At 39.0% G+C, this 9455-nt stretch overlaps 1 protein-coding gene across 8 annotated transcripts in view; it reads left to right on the top strand.

Moving 5' to 3' along the window:
- The window catches only part of pbx4 (pre-B-cell leukemia transcription factor 4), a 37356-nt gene that overhangs the window by 15034 nt on the left and 12867 nt on the right, over positions 1-9455 (top strand). The window lies entirely within an intron of this gene.

Raw genomic sequence — 9455 nt, 5'->3', positions numbered from 1 at the left:
ATATATATATATATATATATATATATTTCTAATAGATACAGTTTATATATATATATATATATGTGTGTGTGTGTGTGTATGTGTGTACATATGCACGTAATCTTATTTTTACGTTTTTATTAAATATAAAAATATTTAAATAATATAAAAATAAATTATTTATTTGTGTGTTTCCATATTTACAGTATGCTCACAAACAAACTCATATTAAATAAATATCATTTTATATATGTATCAGTTCAGAGTCAATGCACTGCCTATACCACATCATTCTCTAATATGATGATGCCCTGTCTGTTTATAGTTCATAAAAGAAAATGAACATTCTGACATAATTGACATGTTTATGTGCGATAAAGGCCTAAATTGAATCGGTTCGGCATATTAAAGCGATTGTGTCTCTTCAGAAGACTTGATTGTTAAGGATTATGAGTGTCAAAGTTTTGTTGCACAGACTTTCAATGGAAGGACAAAAATGATAAGAGAGTATTAAACATATCTTCATCTGTGTTTTGAAGATGAACGAAAGTCTTTTGAGTTTGAAACATCATGAGGGTGAGTAAATGATGACAGTATTTTCATTTTTGGGCAAACTATCCCTTTTAGTCCAAACTGATTTGCACTGCACTATTTCAGTGCATCCCTCATGTAAAGTGATCCACTCTGCGCTCTTTAGTGGCTCAAACTGATATAGTAGCACATTTCATGTTTCTTTTGATTTTAAAACCAGACTATGAAATATATATATATATTTTGTATAATTAAGTCATCTTGAGGCCCCCTGGTTGAGAAGCGCTGCTATAGACTGAATATTTCCTCCGAATAATCAGTTTCATCCAGAATCATTTTAAATCAAAGTTCAATGCATTTTGAATGTTGTATGTCATCTTTAGCACAACAAAAAAATTAAAAACGTCATGACTACATTTAACTATACTAATTAAAAATGTTGCGTCCTTATTTGTAAATAGTATGTGGACACATTTTGTCTGTCACTAACTGAATTTTTTGGAGCAGAGTTCATTTCAGTAGAATATGGTCTTTGCTCTCTTAAACACCCTCACTTTGTGTCTTCAAAACAGGATTAAGCACTCGAAAGAAGAGCGACAACCATATTTAGCTGCGGTGTGTGTCAAAACTCATGGAGATGTCCCTCAGTCTGCTGGTCTAGGGAGCAGTGTTTGAAAGAAACCCATGTCTCTTTAATTAAAGATATGTAAATGTGGCCTCAGCTGGATTACATTAGCTGGCATGGCTTTGGTGGGGTGGGAGAGAGTCAGAGCCCAACACCTAATCCAGACTAATTAAGGATTAATTACAATTGATGGGGGCCTTCCATCCCTGTGTGGAGGTCCTCACTGCAGTTTGTGACTGATCTAGAGCTCTGGAGAGGGGATTTGAGCAGGGGTGATCTGTCAGTTTGCTCCGAGCTCCTCTCACTTTAAGCTTCTTGAGGGAGGGAGTTTCGAGTTTCTACGCATGCCATTTGGATTGAGGCATTGGCCTTTTGTTAAACTACAATAATCTGTTTGTCTCACGCAAAGGTGTTAATGCAAACTCGCTCTATAATGTAGGTTAAGATGGACACACAGATAGTTGATGGTGGTTGCTAAGGCTCAAACATAGGGTTAGGGATTTGAACAAACCCTCTTACCTCAAGTATTAACCTTCGGCGAATAACGCGTACTGAACCAGTTGCACTACAGACTTGAATGTTAGCTGGCAAAAAGTGCGATATTACTTTTGTGAGAGGTTTAACGTGATATTTTGTTAAAATGGATGAAAAAAAAAATGCTTTGGGATTTTAATATTTTAAAAGAAGTCTCATGTTCTCCGAGGCTGCAGTTATTTGATCAAAAATAAATTATGAAATTTTTTTTTTCAATTTAAAATAACTGTTTTCTATTTGAATGTTTTTTTTAAATGTAATTTATTTCTGTGATACAAAGCTGCATTTTCAGCATCATTACTGCAGTCTTCAGTGTCACATGATCCTTCAGAAATCATTCTAATATGCTGATTTGATGCTTATTAAACATTTCTTATTATCAGTGAAGAAAACAGTTGTGCTGCTTCACATTTTTGTGGAAGTCAAGATGCATTTTTTTAGAATTCTTTAATAGAAATTTTGATTTCAAACTCTGTTCTTTTGAAATATGTCTTTACTTTTTGATCAGTTTAATGTGTCCTTGCTGAATAAAAGTATGAATTTGGTAAAAAAAAAAAAATCTTACTGACCTTAAATTTTGAACGATAGTGTACATTGACAAAGAGACCATATTTAAGGCCTTGAAGATGAGCTCTTTTTATCCTTGGGCCAGTAAGCAACCAGCTAAAATACCTTTGCAATTACATAAACAACATGCGTAAAACCACTCAGAACACCTTAGCAACTGCAAAGCAACATCCTGGCAACCACCCACAACATTCTATCAATGGGATTGCAACTTTTGAAGCCTTTTGAAATGAAGGTGGGAGACATTCTCCAACATTTAGCAGTGGTTGTCATGCAACAATCTGGCTAGCGTCTATTCCTGATTCTCCTCCTCGCTTCCAACATTTCCTCTACTCTCTTTACTCTCCTATAAATAATAAAAAAGACCAAAAATAACATTCAAAATGTAGTTTTACGATTGCATGAAGAGCACAAGGCGATGCAGTAAAAGCTTGAGCGCTGCAGCTGTGGCCCTCTCGTCTTTTTACTTGAACATGCTGTGCCATTCACCTGTACACATGGCACAATGCAGTGCACACTCTCTCTTTCTCTCTCTCTCTCTCTCTCTGCCTGTCTGTCTGTAAGCCTGAGCTGCAGTGGGCTAAGGTTAGTTTACACACCCCCTCAGTGCATCCAGCCACCACTCTCCCCGGCCCTGTTTGCCTCTGTCATATTTCTCGTTCACTCGTTATAAATGGGAGCCGCTTCTCTGATCTATTGCTTAATTGCCACCTAATTTGCATAACAGTGCAAATTAACGACCTCTCAAATGAGCGTTCATTTTTCACAAGGTCTTTAGGAGCTCCTTAAGAGGCGGTGCTAATTAGCACAGGAGGCAGCTGCGTTGATGAGCCGGGGAGCGGGCGAGAGGGGGGCGTGTCGGTAGGACGTATCGCCACGGCAACAGCCTTCTTCCTCCTCTTCTTCCCAGAGTGAAGTCATCCACGGAGGCTTCTTTTGTCCTCGGCGCTCTGTTTCACCTGACCGCACCGAGCTGGCGGAGGTGGGATGGTGTGTGTTCTCACCTGCATGATCTTGTTTGACCGGTCCCTGCGTGCCGAGTGAAGCCTGTTGTACCGCCGCTTGGGTCTATGAAATGCTAGTTGAGTTAATTAAGAGCTGATAAATGACAAGTTGGAGCAGAAAGCATGTTTGCCTAAGGTAGGAGTGCTATTCACACCCTAATCGTATCCTCCTTTGTTGACGCTGACCAATGACCGCTCCTCACAGGGTGTGGATGGGCCGGTGTGTGCGCATGTCAGCAGCCGAGCCACCAGTTGCGTGCCACTGGGCGCCGGTAAATAGGCCCCGCAGATGCTGCTTAACCTGAGCTGCTTACAACAGTAACATATTGGTGGATTTTGCGGCTTTATACCACCCTGGCACTTGCTCAAGAAGCCCTCCTCTCGTAGTTTCTCCTAAGAAACGAGACGCAAATCTCACTTCATGTACTGGTTCTAACATTGACACATTCTCTGCATTGTCGTCAGCATTTTCTTTTGGTTTCTGGATTTGACCGTCTCTTCGGTCATGAGTTGTGATTCCCTGCCTAAGTTGTTTAAGTGATTTTGGCAATTGTCTCTGATCCAATAATCCTTGTAGCTTTACCAGCACCGTGTACTCCAGGGGTGTCCAAACTCGATCCTGGAGGGCCGGTGTTCTGCAAAGTTTAGCTCCAACCCTAATTAAACACACCTGAACCAGTTAATCAAGGTCTTACTAGGCATACTAGAAACAACCAGGCAGGTGTGTTGAGACAAGTTGGAGCTAAACTCTGTAGGACACAGAGTTTGGAGACCCCTGGTGTACTGGCTGCTGGTAAGCCTGTTGTTTAGGTATCACTGATTCTGTGCCTGAAGTTAGAGCTTGTTTTGGACTCTAGTTTTTGTTTCTAGTTTTTATGAAGCCAACACAGGTGCAGGTCTTCTTAAGAACTCGCAGTGAGTTGCGTTTGGATCTGCAGTTGGGCTACGACTTGCATTTTAATGTGCGTAAAAAGCTCTGAGCTCTGAGTTCACAACAGGAATGGGCATGGTTAGTTAAATATGCATGTGTTGTAATTTCATGAAGTATTTCTATAAAACTTTCAGAAATATTCTTTTGTCAAACTCACAAACTTAATAATAAATTAACAGAGTGCTTAACTAAATCAAGATTATTGATTTTGGTCAAAAGATTTTAACAAATGTCTTCAGCAAACCAACCAATACCACAAAACCCCACAGAAGTCGTTGTCTATACTTGCTGATGTTTGTGCCAATAAAACTGTGTCACTTCCTGGAGGATGCTGTCATGATGGCTTTTGTCAGTTCAAGTGATATTACAAAAGTTAATAGAAAAATGATATTGAGGATGCAGAATAAATGTTTGCGGTTTAAGGTCAGTTTGCTGTCAGTAATCATTTTGAAAGAAGTCTCAAATGTTCACCAAGGCCACATTTATTTGATATATCAAAAATACAGTAAAACGGTAATATTATGAAATATTATTATGCTTTAAAATAACTGTTTTCTATTTTAACGTTTTAAAATCTAGTTTATTCCAGTGATGCAAAGCTGAATTTTCAGCATCATTACTCCAGTCTTCAGTGTCACATGATCCTTCAGAAATCATTCTAATATGCTGATGTTAATGCTCAAGAAACAGTCCTTATTATTAGGACTGTTGAAAACAGTTGTGCTGCTTAATATTTTTGTGGAAATATATTTGATAAATAGAAAGTTCAAAAGAACAGCATTTAGTTGAAACAGAAATATTTTGTAGCATCATAAATGCATTTACTGTCACTTTTGATCATTTTAATGCGGCAATCTTTACTGAATAAAAGCGTTAATTTCTTCTCTTTCAAAAACGGTAGTGTAAATAACTGACATCAATTAAAAAAATTTTCCCCAAAACCATACAGTATTTTTATAGGAGAAAGAATAAAATGAAGAAACACAATTTAGTATTTACACAGTATATGAAGGGTGTGTGTGATGGGGACATGAAAATGTACTGCGTAAAGTAGGAATGACCCTCGTATTTCACTTCGAGTGTAATGGCACTGCAGTCGTTTTTGTTTTGAAGATAAATTCCCCTTATTTACATCCCACTTAGCTCACAGGTTAGCATGTTTGAGTCCATGTGGGCGTGCTTTTCAGCGCGCACAGATCCCTCCCCCGTCGTGTTCGCCTCCCTCCTTTTGATTTATTGGCTGTTGCGGTCAGAGCGTTGTCATTTCCTAAGTGTCGCCCCACACTCGTTTGCAGCCCACCGCGATCATCTTCAACTCTTCCTTTCGCGTTCTCTCATTCACGCTCTCCCTGCCCCCTTTATTTTTCCATCTCCTGCTCGTTCTGTCTGCTCTCCTCCTCGCAGTTTTATCTCCTCCTTTGACTCCCTTTTGCTGCTTTCCCCCCACAATTCTCCTCTTTTCTCTCCTTACCTTCTCTTCCCCCCTTCTGCTCCGTCGCGCTCTCCCAGTGAAAGGCTGAGAATACCCAAGGGAGCTGATGCAATTAAAATGCTAATCCTGTCTGTCTACAGAGAGAGGTAGAGGGGGGGCTGACAGCATGAGGGATTGCGGCTCACATGGAGAACTCGACTGAAATGGAGAGCAGAGGATGGGGGGAGGTGGCTGGGGGCACAGAGAGAAAAGGAGGCGGGGTATGACGGGAGAGCGGCCCAAGCCAAAGGAGGAGGGAGGGTGAACGAACCAGAGAGAGGTGCAGAGAAAAAGACAGACGAGGCCCGAGCCTCGAACACAGCCGTGATGGACTGCTTCTCCAGTAATGCACAGAAAATGGCAGCATTAATGTACTGCTTCCAGCAGCGAACACAATACCTTTGTCTGCGCTTAACACATCACCTGTGCCGTACCTGCGCCACGTTCTTGTGCCTGATTATGTATGCGGTCGAACCCAGCCGGGCGCTCTGAATATTTCATACCACTCTGTCTGCTAATGGCTGGACGGCTGCTGGCTTTTTCCACTTGGCCCTTCGCATTTCCCATCTGCACGTTTTCACCAATCCTTCACAAATGAGGGAATACCTCGCCGCCAGGAGGGTGTGCGTTCGTGTCGATCATTCATAAATTTAATGGAAGGATATTAGTGCAACTTGGACAGATGCACCGCATTAAAATGTACATTATCTCATTAGCATGGCGGTGTGTTTGTATTAATGAAGTGTGCTAATTGAAAGATTTAACGGGCTGGCTTTATTAATCTTCTTAAAGACATACAAACATTGAGATGCAGTGGCTTTTCTGGCTAATATGTTCGGGATTCAGAATGTAGCTGTAAGCGTTTACCGCAAAGCTATTATAAAACGTACCCAGTCGTAGCAGTATCGCCACTTTATTCATGGCTACATTATTAGGGTTTTCAAAATCAAGGCTCATAAATTTAAATATAAAGAAGTGTTAGAAATTTAAAGGGGTCCATATCATCTAGTGCCAAATGTTGTGGGTTATTTGTGTAATTATCAGTCATCACAGCTTAATTGAGATAATTAGGCTAAAGAAACGGGTGTATGCTTGAGGGATTGGGCTGGAGGCAGAGCTCTTAATGGATATTGTGGGTGATACTCTTTGGGGAGGTGGTAAATTTCACTCTATTGATTGTGGGGCTGTGGTCGTAAAAAACAACAACCCTCCCCTCACCCATCAGACTACACAAATGCACGGTGAGTCTGGGTCACAATTCAGGAAAACAGAGGTGTGTTTTCAGTTTAGGCCAGACACATGCTTTACACAAGTGCGCGTTGCAAGCATATGTTCTTTTGTAACTGTGACACTAACGATGTCAGATGAAATGTACAATTAAAATGTGTGACATTCAGTTAGCTAGCTGCAAACATGTCAAGAGTCTAACAAACTTTCTCGGCAATTGTTAAACTGTTGCTCTGCTTTGAAGATAGTTGAAATGAAAAGGAAGGGAAAACTGAGAGACAGAGCACTATAGCACCCCTTGTGGTAATGCTGAGAATGCTTTACAGAAATTTAAATAATTATTAATTAATCATTTAAATTAATATAACACTAGAATGAATGAAACCTGTTTAAAGGTTTTAATAGAAATAAAATGTTTTGTAAAAATATTTGTAAGCGCAGATTTAATATACTATTTGACTTAATTTTTTTTGTTTGTTTTATAATAAATTAAATAATTATTGAAATAATTTACCACCAGAATGAGCTTTTAAAAAGCAGGTTTCTATCTTTTGTTTTATAATAACAATAATAGTAATAATTTAAATATTCTTTGGAATTTACCACTAGAATGAATGACACGGAGTTCAAAGTTTTATTTAAAAAAAAAACATTTGTTTTTTTCTTTGTTTTATAATGATAACAATAAATAATTATCGAATTTACCCCCAGAATTCATTTTAAAAATTGGTTATTTGTTTTTCTCTATTTTATTATTAAAATCATTATTGAAATGAATGACAATAGTTCAAAGTTTTTTTTATAGAAATGAAAAATTAATATTTCTAAACAAGTTTGTTTTTCTCTCTTGATTTTTATAATAATTTTTAGTAATTATTGCCATTTACTACCACAATGAACAACGCAGAGTTTAAAGTTCTTAATAAAACGAAGGGGGGGGGAATGAAAATCACATTTGTAAACACTGGTTTTCACATGTAGTTTTTCTGTCTTTTGTTTTAAAGCCTAACCATCGACTGAAATGAATGTATGAAATCTTACGCAACAGTGTTATTCTTTATTGTCCCTGTGAAATGACTAAATAGTGTGCCTTCATAGCGCATATAAAACAACAGTATGCTCACATGGTGTTATTCACAAAACTAATCTTATTGCAGAAATCACTTTGAATCAGACTTAATATACTTGAGAAACTCTTCTTCCTTTTTCTTTGACTTTGGGGAGTTTTGCTGGCTGAAAAAGAGAGGTAAAGAGAGGGAAAGAGGGAGGGATGGTGAAACGGGGTCATTAGTTCAGGCGGCTGGGTCTGCTGCATTCCTGAGCTCAGAGAGGGGGAGAAACGAAAGATGGAATGTGACTCAGAGAGAAAGAAAGAGGGAGGACCTGAGTGGAGGGACCCTGAAGGGGCAAGAGAGAACAAGAAAAAAAGAGCCGCTTGCCAAGGGAAAGAAAAGTTTTCAAAAAGAACGAGGGGGGAAAAGAGAGAAACAAATTCTGTGCTGTTATTGGGGGAGGGTATGAGCTGAAGTCATTAAATGTGTTATCAGTTAAAGGGAGGATGGGAAAAACAGCTTTGATTTCAGTGGGGATGGTACAGACAGAACATCCACATAATGCTGATTGCTTCCAACACATGGCCTTTTAGTTGCACTATTTGTGTTTGAAAGTTTCTCTTTCTTTCAATTCACAAACAAAATAAACCCAATGTACTTTTGGAGTCTCCGATCGCTGTGCTTACGCAGGACTGTTCAGATCTACTCAAAGCATTCAAAACATTGTCTGGGGAACTTTTTTAGTGATCTAAAAGTGTACATTGAGATATTATTCCCTTGAGTAAGGTTTAGTTTGATTAAAATCATCATTTGTTCACTCTCAAGTTGTTCCAAATGCCTGTGACTTTTCCTTTGTGCATGAAGTTCAAAAGCAAACATTTAGCAGAATGTCCAAGCTTCTTTTTTTCCCATACAATGAAAGTGAATGGTGTTCACAGCCGTTCCTGATTCACATCCACTTTTGCAACATGGAAATAAAAGCTTAGACATTCTGCTAAATATCTTCTGCGAAAAGAAGGCCTTTCAGGTTTGGAATGACATGAGTGTGAGTAAATGATGACAGAGTTTACATTTTTAGGTGAACCATCCATTTAACCTTTCAGAAAGAACATTGAATATCTTTGCTTGCTCCGTTTTGTTATTTTTATTACATTTAAATGATAACTTTTCCACGACATTCTAATTTATTGAGATGTACCTGTACATTTACTTAAACGCAACACCTTTACATGTTATTTCATGTGCCACTGGCATTTCCAGCGCATTCTCGCACACCACTAGGGGTTCATGAAACTGTGGTCTAGAGGAAAGACAAAGACCCTCGGTGTCATGTATTTGTATTATCTATCTTACACTTTGCCCTCAGTCACTGGCCGGGAGTGTGTGTGCATATGGATGGGAGTGTAGACGAGGTGCTCGTATAGGTGTGAGCGATGGACTCGTAGCAGGAAGTTGACAGAGGTCTTGCTTTAATTCAGTGCCGGAGAGGTGTGTACTTATGGCTGCTTGTGCTTATAGTGACAGTACATGCTCC

This window comes from Sinocyclocheilus rhinocerous, unplaced genomic scaffold, assembly GCF_001515625.1.
Source record: "Sinocyclocheilus rhinocerous isolate Xijiao unplaced genomic scaffold, SAMN03320098_v1.1 scaffold383, whole genome shotgun sequence".
NCBI lineage: Eukaryota > Metazoa > Chordata > Actinopteri > Cypriniformes > Cyprinidae > Sinocyclocheilus > Sinocyclocheilus rhinocerous.
Note: the sequence above shows the minus strand (reverse complement) of the source record. Positions and strands in the feature narration are given on the sequence as shown.